This window comes from Cynoglossus semilaevis, chromosome 15, assembly GCF_000523025.1.
Source record: "Cynoglossus semilaevis isolate Cse_v1.0 chromosome 15, Cse_v1.0, whole genome shotgun sequence".
Taxonomy (NCBI): domain Eukaryota; kingdom Metazoa; phylum Chordata; class Actinopteri; order Pleuronectiformes; family Cynoglossidae; genus Cynoglossus; species Cynoglossus semilaevis.
Window position 1 is genome coordinate 17,930,330 of NC_024321.1, and position 13,439 is coordinate 17,943,768.

At 42.7% G+C, this 13,439-nt stretch overlaps 1 long non-coding RNA gene and 1 other non-coding gene across 2 annotated transcripts in view; both read right to left on the reverse strand.

Annotated features, from left to right (window-relative positions):
• Positions 1-11,083, reverse strand: part of LOC107989603 (uncharacterized) — a 48,736-nt gene extending 37,653 nt beyond the window's left edge. The window contains exons 1-2 of the long non-coding RNA XR_001761172.2: positions 9,689-11,083; positions 8,970-9,146 (exon numbers count right to left, since the gene is read on the reverse strand). This is a non-coding gene — a long non-coding RNA (uncharacterized LOC107989603). The remainder of the gene's footprint in view (positions 1-8,969; positions 9,147-9,688) is intronic.
• Positions 11,084-11,731: 648 nt separating this feature from the next.
• Positions 11,732-11,805, reverse strand: trnan-guu (transfer RNA asparagine (anticodon GUU)). The gene has a single exon. It is a non-coding gene; the product is annotated as a tRNA-Asn (tRNA).
• Positions 11,806-13,439: the final 1,634 nt, after the last annotated feature.

Below are 13,439 nucleotides of genomic sequence, written 5' to 3' on the forward strand. Positions count from 1 at the left end.
GGGGGGGTGTGGAGGGCAGGGTGGGGGGGGGGGGGGGGGGGGGGGGGGGGGGGGGGGGGACTGTTGATATTGTATTGTATTTTCTTACAGTAAATCTGCACACAATCTTCTTTTGTGCTTCTGCATCTGCCACCGAGCCGCCGTTTTTCCCCCTGCCTTCGCTTGGCATTCTGTTCATTTCCTAAGATGTTTGCAGCGTAACCAATGATTAACAATTATGCCAGTGCATCTAATTAATGCCGACTAATTATGAGGTTGAGACGCTGACAGGAAAATGAGGCTAGGATAGGGAGATTGCAGCATTTGAAATAGCCTAATCAGGGGAGAAGAAACGGTTGTAGAAGGAGAAAAAAAAAAGGACAGAAAGAAAGTGAGAAAATTAGGAATGAGTGTCTTATAATTGGCATGCTCTGTTTTTGTTTCAGAACCTTGAGCTCATTACATGAAATTATGGAAAAATTGTGCATAACATTATAGCGGGGCAGACTTACTCGTCTAATTTGTTGCCCAAGTGGATCAAAAAATAGAGAATTTCTTTTTTTCATCTTTGGAACTGGAAATTTTGTTCCAACTGACAATGTGACAAAAACTTTTTTTCCCCCCTTTATATCACTGACTACATGACGCAGATGAGCTGACGTCTAAGAATGTTTTACAGCCATTGATGTAGTGAAAAGTAAAGAACACAAATATATATAATAAATGTCCAGCAGGAGGCGCTCCTGAAGGCCTCCACCGGTCATCGGGAAAGACAAGCCTTAGACTAGAGATCATCAACAGTTTTAGGATGAAGATTCAAATCTGTCACATACAGAAAGTCTGGGCATCGAACCCGTGATGGGAGATGTCTTTCACTCTCCCCCCGTGTGTCCCTGATAAACCCCCCCACCCCCTTCATTAATTCCAGTTTTCCTTCGCCACCTCACGGACCTGGATAAACACACCACAGACCTGAGCTCACTTCACCACCTCCAGCAAAACTTCATCAGTAAAATTGCCAAGAAAAACGAGCTCCTTCCGTGGTTCGTAATGAGGCTCGGTGGAACATTCATTAGCATAGTCGCCGTCTGCAGCGCTATAGCATGTTGGAGCTTTATGTTCCATGACGTTTTTATTCCTGCCAGCGTTCGGTTCTACGCGCCGTAACAACGTCCAAAGAATCGAAGACGTATATATAAAGAGGACATGATTTTTTTTTTTTTTGCTTTTTATTCAAATGAGCTCATGGGGGGACGGTGGGAGGCAGGGGTGAGGCAGGGGTGGGAGCAAGGTTTGGGGAATCACCCAGAGAATAGTCATTGTATTCAGAGGAACCTGTGATTTAGAATACAGGTTTGTTTTATTTCCAGTCCTGCTGTTCGAGGCCAGATGTGGGAGGCTCGGCTGCTCGGCTGCTCGGGGCTGCGACACTGATCCTCCCCCTCTCTTTCGGAGGGAATTAAACCAAATAACTGACAATAACTGAAAACACGTAGACAAACGAGGAGGGAAACGATCAGCTCAACCTCTAACAACAACACGGTTCATGTGAAGGTTGATTTTTTTATCACAGTCTTCACATCATCAAAAGCTGAACTTCTGTGGACCACGCAGTGCCGGAGTGGTTAGTGCGCCTGCCTTACAGCTAGAAGATCACCAGTTTGATTTTACAGCCTTTGAGTTCCATCGCGATCGCCTTTGGCTGAATGTGAGACACTTCTCTGCACCAAAGTAAAAACGACCTGTTTGCGCCCCCCTGTGTTTAATTTAATGACGTTTCCTGCCGACTGAACCGCAGCCGTCTGGATCCTCACCTATTTTTACGCGGGTCCTCAGCCTTTTAGCGTCAAGCACAGAAGCATTAGTTGTGAAAGGAGGCCTAAGTAGTAAATCAATAGCGCTGTAGCATCGGTGGCTCGCGGTTCTCACATTTCACCCACTGTTTGTGCCAGTCTGTTGTGCTCACCGTCACTGTCACGCTATTTTAGACCCAGGACCCGTTCCGTCCTCTTCCCGCTCCTCCCCTTGAACCCTGGGCCTCAGATTCATTACCTGCCGTCATGGTTTGAATTTCCCCGTACATAATTTCAGCTGAATTAGTTTTCAACACCATTCATCCTCCACTGAGTCATTAGTCTCAGCTTTGACCTTGTCATCAAAATTATATGTAACACCACATAAAACCTCCATCATAAAAAAAAAAACACACATTGTTTCTAAACTAAATGTCAACGTTTTTTTTTTGTTTTTTTTTTTAATTCTTTTTTCTAAAGTCATCCTCACTTAAAAGTCCATTACGATTGAGCCGAACTGTGAACGGAACAAACTTTAAATGTGAGCAGAACTGCAAATTAAACCCTTTATCTTTTATAAATGACATTTTTGTTAACGGCGGCTTAAGAATGATTTCCTTTTGAATTCTAAGAAGCTGAACTTTGGGCTTCTGACAGAACCAAATGTCCAGTTAATTAGTTTCCAGTGAGCGGTGGCATCTGCAAATAGGTGGAGGAGCAACGTCAGCTGAGTCTGCTTTTTAAATATGTGTAGCCAATGCCCTTGGGGGGGTGGGGGGAGGTTGCTGCCAGATGTAGTTGTCACAGCACTGGAGATGAAAAATCCCTCTAATATCATTCCTCTTGTAAAGCATTACATTACGGCGGCGGTGGCACGGGGGTGTCAGGCAATTCTGCTTCCTGCGTGACAAACATGTTTGTCTTGGACAATAAGAGGCAGCAGCTCCTACCGTGGAAGGTACCGTGCGTTCATTTTTATTGTGTGTGATGTAATGGGCACGACACTAAAGGGGGAAACAGCGGAGTGACTGCTGTTGTGAAAGTCAACAGGGCATCAGCAACATGAATCAGAGGCCGACAACAGCCCACAGCTGATGGGAGGTCCCATTAAATTAGGCATGGAACAATTACAGCGCCGTGTTTGTTGTTCTCCTCGTCTGTGACCTTTTCATACAGTAGGGGTGTGTGTCGGCAAGAATCTGGTACAGGGGCAACGATACGAAATGATTTGTATATGTTTTTTTTCCACATATGTAACTGTACTGTAGTCAAAGTGTGATCGTAGTAAAGACTCACGATATCATGATACAGGAACAACGATACGATATATCGCGATATACGGCGATACCTAGGGCACACTGATATATTGAGTCCCCGCCCCCCCAGTGTGATCCTAGTCTGAGACTCTGTTCCATCTGAACATCAGTTCCTAACTCTGGAACAGAGGGATCTACATTTGGAATCACTAGAGAAGAAAGAAAAGAACAAGAAAATGAACCAACACCAGGAATATTGGACTGGGAATTGGTGATAAAAAAAAAATCAATAACTGATCAATGACTGAGGAGGAGATTGATACGGGATCAGAAATGGAAATATCGCGATATTTCAGCGTATCAATATTTTCTGACACCCCTAGCTCGAAGGCTGTGTCAGTACGAGCAGAGAACTTCTTGCACGGTTGGAAAATTGATGTTACATTCGTGAGACGGACTTCGAGAGTTTGTGTCAAGGAGACAGCGTTGGGGTCCGTGGTGAGGGTTCCTGGGTGGTGGAACTCGTTGCCATTAAAACTGAATCTACACAAACATTTTCACAGTCAGAGTTAAACAGCGGCAGCGCTGAGAGAGAGAGAAACGTTCCTCACATCCTGCCCTAAAACGCGGCCCGCGGGAGGCGACGTTTCTCTCCACCACACCTTAAATAACGCGCTCTATAACATTTTTCTTGCAGTGAGCTGTGGGTCCTGGGCTGCATTTTAAATATTTTAATATAATAAAGTGTTAAAAGCAGCTTTTTACAGGGCTTTCTTTCTCTCTCTCTGCATTTTCACAGTCGCACAACGGCAGCGAATCAGAACTAAGGAAATCGTCTTTAATGCCGGCGCCAGGTGTTTAAGAGGGTCATAATGTTTACCTCTGAAGCCTCCATGCAAAATGATGAGGTGGGAAGAGAACCTTCTGAGAGGAACGTTCAGTAATTGACCTCGCTGTCTCGAGCTCCATCAGCCGGCAATAAAGAGTAGTTAAATGTTAAGGTGGGGGGGCAGAGGGGGGGCGAACGTTCTCTACATTAACAAAATAACGGAGCAGCTTATTTTTCATATTCAGGGTGAACTCCAGTACGTGAGGCATAATGGAGGAGAAACATCTGCACTGTGTCCCCTCAAGGTCATAGGTGTCTGTATGTGTGTGTGTGTGTCTACTTCCTGGTATAGCAGTTCTTACGAGGACAGTTTCTTTTCTTTTTTTAATGACTTTTGTTTTGGAGATGTCTTACAGGTCGTCACTGAGTCCGAGGATATTTGAGATTAAAAACTGACTTTGGAGATGAGTTTAGAATTAGGGGCAGATTAAGATTAGGATTAGGATTATTTGATTTTTTTCAATTTTAGGGAAAATTAGAGAAAATAGTTGGAGCTAGTAAGGCTGTAAATTGGCAAGAACTTTGCGATACGATACGTATTACAATACAGGGACAACAATACGATACACCGCGATAAAGTGCAATGATATACAGTATTAATCAATTCAATTCTAAGAAATTTTCATTTTTGAGGGTTCAATAAAAATCTGATCAGACTGAAGGGAACGCAGCTCAACACTGGACAAAGGTGTGATTATAAAACTGGTCAAATCTGTCAGAGACACGAAGACCAGTCTGAACTGGTCATTCGCACCAGACACCTGTCTGGTGACCTTTTGACCCACCGTCCTAAGAACATGAGTCATTTACTAATAAACTAAATTTTGTGAAGACAAAGAGAAAATGTGCCAGGCCAGAAAATGGAGGATGAATGACGGACTATTTAGCTTCAAATTTGGCTCGTCTGTTTAAGAGCAGACACCAGGAATCTGATTCTTTTTTTTTTTTTAATTCAATACCAAAAGTTTTTTATTGGAGCAATTTAAGCTTTCAGTATCCAGATGACAAAATTACAAAATTACTCAGCCGTGTCCATTTGGCCAGTCATGACAGAAACAGAGAATGTGATTGGTCTAATGGAGATGACATTTTCCTATCTCTATGGAGAAGGTCACCACAAAGACAGCGAGAGTAGGTGCTAATGTCGCCCTGTCTCCTTTTTTTTTTTTTTTTGCCCATCCTGCTGCAGAGACAGACACATCCATCTGAAGCCATTAAAGTGGTGTTGACCTGCCCTACGACGTCCTGCTGTGATTATCATCTATTAAAGCCCAACACCTCTGAGACGGCATTCACCACGGAGACAGCTGGCTGAGAAGCTTAACTGGGCTCACTATAGGTTACACCTGCCGGTGCTAATGTGGTCAGCGACCATGGAATAAGTACAGCAAAGGCCCCGGCAGAATCCCTGGGGTAAATAAATGTGAAGCTAAACCGACAGTGCTGGGTTTTGCCTTATGTTTGTAGTCATTTCACAGGACTTAATCAGAGGCAGCACTGCAGGTTAATGTGGCTGGGATTAATAAATACTAGGACTGGAACTCATTCACACATCGCCAAAAAAACACACACAAAAAAGCCCCTAAAACCAGTCCTGGTACAGACACAAGAGCTAACGTTACCTACAACAGTCCTGGTATCGACACCAGAGCTAATGTTAGCTACAAATGTCCTTGTATCGACACTAGTGCTAACGTTAGCTACAAAAGTCCTGGTACCGACACAAGAGCTAACGTTACCTACAACAGTCCTGGTACAGACACCAGAGCTTACGTTAGCTACAACAGTGCTGGTACAGACACCAGAGATAACGTTAGCTACAACAGTCATGGCACAGACACCAGAGCTAACATTAGCTACAACAGTCCTAGTACAGACACCAGAGCTAACGCTCGCTACCACAGTCCTGGTACAGACCCCAGAGCTAACGTTAGCCACAACAGTCCTGGGACAGACCCCAGAGCTAACGTTAGCTACAAAAGTCCTGGTACCGACACAAGAGCTAACGTTACCTACAACAGTCCTGGTACAGACTAATGGTGTTACAGATGATGGGATTCTGAGACAAAAACACTTTCAAATAGTGAACAAATTGTGTATAATTATTTCAGATTAATCAGTAACTAAACCTCATAATAATTTAATTATTTTCTTAATTGCATCTCACCGGAAATAAATACAGATTTACTTTCATTTTTAAGGGGAAACTGCACCAGACACACACTCAACTATGAATTTATAAATGTTCACAGAACCAAAAAACGTTCTGCGAGCCTTTGAAAATGACTAAAGGGATCCATTTAAAAATGATTCTATGGTTTATTTTTTTAAGGCTCTCCTGCTACTACAGCTTAAAGGACAACTTTGGTGCAGTAAAAAACAAAGATAATACTCCAGTACAGGAACAACTAAAGGGTTCGGTTTGCAAAAATTGGAAAAACAACGTAACGACGAGTCGAAACACGGCTGCCACCGTAACTCACGTGAACGTCAGCACTCATTTTGTCAACTGTGGAATTTTTGACGTGATGTCATTTGGCCTGTGTTCATTATAAATGCAGCTCCATGATTGGCAGGCAGCAGATACATCCCCAAAACCTGAGCAGATAAAACTGATCTGGAAGCAGTTTTCATTAAACCTGCCATATGAATCCTGGTGAGTGACTTGATGGAGAGAAACAAACCTGGATGATTTCAAGGTTTGTTTTTGTTTTTTTCAGGTGCCTCTTCATCATCACTCATTGTATTTTCCTCGCTGTCAGCCACGCCCCCTATCTGGCACTGTTTGTCTTTGGGGTTTTGTCTTCTCTTCATTGAGTTTCTTTTTTTTCTCTCTCAGCGGTGTGTGCAATCAGTGGAAGACAATTCAATTCACAAGTCTGTCACTTGGCAAAACACAACCTGAAATAATGGATGGCAGTTGGTGTTGAGTCGCTCCAATTATAACCCAGTCCCTGCACCTGTCAGGGCATCTCTTTTGTCAGGGCTTTTCAAAGTCGAGCACCGGGGGCCTCACTCTAACCAGCCAGAATAAAAAAAAGAAACTATCTTCACATAATGTTCATACACGAGAACACACACACACACACACACACACACACACAGCAGCACAAACTGTTTTTACCTGAACTTCCTCAAAGACCTTCTACAGACAGAGCACTTCGGTCATCGAACCCACGCATTTTAGTTTTTGTAAAACATTATTCCTATTTTTTTTTTACATTTTCATTGCTTTAATTTTCCTATTTATCTGTTAATTTCTTTGCAATTTGCATGTGATCAGTCAGTGATAATGTCGCCAACTTTTTCCAAAGATTTGTAAGATGACGACACTATTTGTCTTAGTCCAAAAAAAAATTAAAAAAATTATATAATTCAATTTGGCAGAGTGGCCAATCAGCACTGACTTCATTATCCGACGTTTACGGAACACTCTGGAACACCAGTGAACATAACATGTCCATACAAACATCTGTATCAACCACTGCACAACAGGTCGGTCAACCCAGGTTGATGTTCGTTAACTAGTCTGGATGTTGCCCCGCACCCACCTCTCTTCATTCTCATTCTCGTCTAGTGCCTTGCTCTGGCGCCCCCCCCCCCCCCCCCCCCCAGGGAAGGCACGCCTTACACTTAAATTTTATAAAAACCCAATGTCATACACATTATATTTCATTTATTATTTCATGAGCGTTGTGGCTTCAAACTGCAGCACCGTCAGCCTGCATCCTGGGGGGAGGAGGGGGATGGGGGGGCACTCTCTCTCTCTCTCTGAGCACGCAAACTTACAGAGATGCATTCAGGTGTCCCCTCAGCCATGCGTTCAGAGTATTTCTCGTGCTGGGGTGAGGGAGCCAAAGTGGATGTGACGGGCTCAGATTAAATGCCAAAGTAGCGGCGTTTCTCACACACTCTGCAGCCTCTTGGACAGCAGCCTAATTAGGCATTTCCAGGCGCCGCCGTCAGCTCCCACCACTAAATGTTCCCTCCAAAAAAAAAAAAAAACACGTTTTTAATGTTACAAAATGTAACACAGCAACAGATTGAAGCGCCGAAAGTGAAAGGAGGTCGAAAAACAGTCCAATTAGTTTAGTTTAGATTTCACTCTTTTCACACGTTGATCTTTGACATTTTCTTAATTTCTCAGCGTTTCTGAACCTCACTGTCGTCACATTTTCTTTCGTCTCTCAGCTCCATCTGACAAAAGCTATTTCAGGTTCTTAATGCCATCTTTCTTATTGCAACAGCTTGTTTGTCTATGGCATCAAAAGGTCAGGTGCTTCTTTCAGACTCAGGATTCTCAGACATCATCTGCTTCTCTGATAAAATGTTTTTTTTTTGTTCCTTTTTTTTTAATATTTTCCCAACGAGCACAAAATCAGAACATCTTCATTTCTATCAGACCGGATGTCTGTTCATGTGACTTGCTGTAAACATATTGGACAGGAAATAAATCAGATTATGGACTGCGTGGGATAATGTTCAATAATAAAAAGTATTATTTGCCGAGATCAATGTGTGTCGCAGCAGCAATAAAGTACAATGAATGGAAAGTGCTGGAAGCCCGCAGTAAATTTTGATGTGTTGTGATATTGAACACACTGTGACAACACACCGCCTGCCAAGGCAGTAAAACATCTTCAAACAGGCTGCGAACATCTTCCCTCTAACATCCCTGCTCCCCGCAACCGCCATACATCAAACCCAGGCCACAGCGTGGGAAGAAGTGCGTGAAGAATGACATGACAGGTTGGACAGTGAGTGTGTGTGTGTGTATTACAGGTGAGCTGAATGAACATACATACAAGACCAAGTCAAAATGTTCTTTCATTTCATATCATTTTCATCTATATATATATAAAAAACACAACAAGATGAACATTTTCTGACAGACAAAAAAACAGACAATCAACCTTTAAAATGTCCTGATGGCACTTGTAAATTAATAAAATAAAATAATACTCAAAGTTTCATAAAAAACACAATTACGGTACCGTGTTGTTGGCGCACATGTTCCAATCCTCAAAAATAAATATTTGTTTCCGTACTCACCGATCCTCGGTAAAACAGCCACGTTTAGCCAAGATTCGCAGACGTTTCCTCCAACCCTCTGTTTCGCGGAAACCGTGCGACGAGATGGAGAAACCGGTCCTGGAGATACATCTGTGTACAACAAGAACGGCTGTCATAATCGGAGCGCCCCCTTCAGGATGTAGGCTTTGAGGCAAACTGAACAGGAAAATTAACATTTTAATTACAAGAATAATTAACTCATTAACTCAATAATTCACTCCCATAACGTTCATATTAGACGACTTAGACGATTATTTATAATATATTGTGGGTGCGATAAAAAAAATCATAAACATATTCTTTCTTTTTCTATTAACCCTTCTATTTTGATCATTTTATATTTCAGTCCTTTTGGAGCCGAATGTGTTCATGCAGTCATTTTACATTTAATTTATTTATGTATATATTTATTTGAGCTTTTTTCTCTCATATTTTTGTTTTGGTTTAGAGCAGGGAAATTAAACTTTAATTAATTTTTTGTCGTAGATATGATAACACACGTAAATAAATGTTTTGTGGCTTTTGGTAAATAAAAACTCGGACAAAAATATCGTACACCAGATACTGAAACTGAAATATTTTCTTACGTAATACACCTCATATCGTCATCGCGATATTGAAGATCGTCACACATCGTACTCAAATCGTGCAAACCTACTTCATATCGTCACCCGTTCACAACAAGTGTTCGTACTCACTCAGTAAAGATACATCTTCAACACCCACGCAGACTCTGTCTTCCGGGTACCGATAGCTGCTAGCTAACTAGCTAACCGTCGTACTTTTATCCACGTCCGTCTTCTCTCTCTTCAGTCGCCCACTCCCTCGCAGAATCCGATACGCGATTAACGGTCATCTGTAACATCTGCTAATTGGCTAACAACCAATGATTACCAAAATAAACAGCAGAAACGGCACGAGACATTCAAAGACACCAAATAAACCTCGGACATTTTAGTATTTTCCGAAATTCCAAACCTTACATTCCACTATATTTATTGAGAAACACGCGTTTATGGAAACCAAACGTTACCATTTGTAGCAAAATAGTCATATTCAGCCATGAACAGGTTGATAAACCTGAGATGATTCGTGAATTTAAACCCTTTTTTCTTCCCAACAGTGCGTGTAAATGACAATGAACGTTAAGACCACTGTTATTAATAGATATAGATTACGTGCCGATCAATTTCTCAAGTTAATTATTGCTGTACACTTTGACGCCCTCTAACTTTTTTAATCTCTGCTGCAGATCAGGGAGTAAGAAGGAAAAAGAAAAAGAAAAAAAAAAACAGTTGTTGTGCATTATGTAAACTCTCTCCTTAGGTCAGGGGTAATTATCTGCTCTGCTGAAACGCTGGTGTTTCACTCCTGCACTAACACTGAAAGAAGGTAGAATTAGGGTATTGTTGTCACAGTTTACAATGGAACCCAACAATTAGCATTTCTAATCACTCCCCTAAGTCCACAGCCTGTTAATTGTCTTGGGCAGCTTCCAGTTCTCTATTACTGAATAATTGGACAGCACAGTGGGCCATCACCGAGCGCCTCGCTCTTGCCAAGGGAGAGGTGAGAGCATTATTGATCCTGTGTCTGAATCTCTGATCAATCACCTCAAATCAGCCCCGAGGGAGGGGTGGAGGGAAACCAGGTGACAGAGGATATCTCCATGACCATGTGTAAATTAATCACAACCGAGGACCAGGGACGTCCACGTGCGTCGGCCGTTCAGATTTCCACTGAACGAGACGATCGCACCGATCGGAGGATCGCTCGGTCAGATTTTTTCGTAAAGCCTCTCGCGACTCTCCCGGTGACATCACAGGCGGAGGAGTCTGCCGTGGCTTCCTGTAATTGAGTTAAATAAATGATTGTGTTTCCAGTGGTGGTGGTGGTGGCCATGGCCCTCAGCTTTATGCCTGGCTAGAGCCACAGCCGATTTAATTAATTTTTAATTAGGAGGGAAAATTGCAGGCCTATTCCAGGAGGACCTTTAAGACATCTGTGCACTGGAGATAACATTCTTAAATACTCTCCACCGCCCGACAGGCGCCACTTTCAGGGTGGTGCGACTCTCGTGGTCCAGGTCCAGGGGAGGTGGCGTTGGTGCGGCGACGGCGTTCTGAGTATGTGACGAGATCAGGAGGCTGTTGGTAGTCGGAGTCAAACCTGAGAAGATTTTGGTCCATCGGATGTCAGCGCCCCTCAACTTTGGAAAGTTAGAGAAGAAATATTGTGACAAACCTAGTACTTCCTGTTACTCAGAATATTATATTTTCATACTCAAGATTTTTGTTGAAAATATTGTCAGGAACCCAAGCCTTCAGTCTTGACTGAATGAAACGCTCCCTGTTGTTTTTGTCCTTACATGACAGTGTGTTCTGGCCTTGGTTTACTGATAAATAATAACTAACGAACACACATCCAAGCTCCACTTCACTCAATGTGAAAGTTGAGAATAAGTCAGAACAGTCTAAGTCAAAATTAGAATTTTCTTTTTTTTTTTAATCGATTCCATCTCAGCATTTCTTAGAACTTAGACTTTTTGACCTTTGTATCGACTCTAAATTTGGAACAAAAATGTAGATTTTCACTAACAATGTAAACAAACAGCTGACCAGAAAAGAATAAATCTGTAAACTCTATAACGAAGCAGAACCAACTGACAGAATTCACACTGATGTTTGATCACATTTAGGACGTGTAAAAACCAGTGCCTTGATTTGTCTATAGAACTGGACCGTCCCTGGGTGGGCTCGAACCACCAACCTTTCGGTTAACAGCCGAACGCGCTGACCGATTGCGCCACAGAGACTGGTGACTGACCTCCGACCGATTGCGCCACAGAGACTGGTGACCAACTTCTTCAAATCACCTGATACGACAGATATCTGTAGTGAGTTCTTCTTCCTGTTTCCTTCTCTGGCCTGAGATTCCTTCGATGTTCTCGTGGAAGACGTTCCTCGATGGTTTGGATCGGTACAGAACTCAAACTGATCCGTCACAGATCAGAAGAATGCAGGTCCTGGAAATCAGAAGCTGGAATTCACCGCTCGTTGGTTTGATTGTCTAATTATAAATTAGCCTCCAGTGAAGGCGTTGTTTTTGCAGACATACATTTTTTTTTTTTTACGTTTCTGAATTAGCTGCGCACCGTTGGGACTCAGCCAGTCGTCCACAATCACGGCCGTAACCGTCTCTTATAATGAGCCACGTAACATGGTTCTGTTCTGGTGATTAATATTGTTGTCAGGTCCACTCATGCCCCCCTCCATTTCCATCCCTCCCCCTGCCTCCCGTCACAGTCTGCCAACTATGGTGGAAATAAAAAAAAAAAACAAAACCCAGAACCCAGGGCTCTTCCAAACAAAGTCAACCTTCAAGCACACTTCCAAGTGCTCAACTTATTCAACTTATCTTTGAGCCACAACACGCCAACAGAGGAGGCGCTGTTTCAAATTCCCGCTGCGGTAATGCAATATGGGATGTCTTTGTAGAAGAGAGAGCGGCGTTCCACTGGGAATCCCAGCGTCTGGATGTTTCTCTAGCCTGCGTTACAGAGCTCACGATGATGTTCACCGACTCCAGACACACACAGCTGTGATGTAGCTGCCTGCAGATACGCCTTTGGTTCCTGTCTCTGTGGTTCAGGGACCTCCGGAGGACTGAGCGCCACGGGTTCTCGGCTATCATCGGGGTACGGCTTTCAGACAAAAAAAAAAAAAAAAAGAAAGAAGAAAAACATCTGAGGGAGTGTTTGTATGATTTTGTTCAGGGAACATGTTGCGGAACATTGAACAGAGTTGTAGTTGTTTTGTGAGTCTCAGCAGCGGTGGTTGCTTTTGGGCGGAGTTGTTTGAATACGAACACGGTTCTCCAGGAAGAACCGTTATAAGAACAAGTAGAACAAGGACAAAAGAAAATTGTACAAAACTGAAAGAAAAAGAAAAAGAAAAAAAAAGAAGCCATTCTCATTTTCAATGGTGCCAGAACAGATCCGTCCAATCAGCATCAAGAAGCCAAACGTCCACAAACACTGACTCACCCTGAAACCTTCAGGCCTTCACTGAACCATGTGCTAAAGCTCAGAAAAGGCTTCAACAGTGTTTAATACACGCTGCTGCTGCAGTAACGTGTGAGAGGAAGAACTCATCACTGCATTTCAAATCTTTTTTCGTTGACATGATGTTAAGTAAATCTATATGTGTTTGACATTATAGTTATTGTATCTTAATAACAATATTTTGAGAGACATTTTTCTAAATTAGGTAAGTAGCATCCAGGAGGGGGCACTGTTTTGGCATAGGCTGCCATGTGTTTTGTTTGACCTCCTCCAACACAAATTAGCGAGAGCGAAGCTCAAAACAAAAAAAACTAAAAACTACAATCATTCAAACTCAAGTCTGATACAACATTTACTATGTGTGTGTGTGTGTGTGTGTGTGTGTG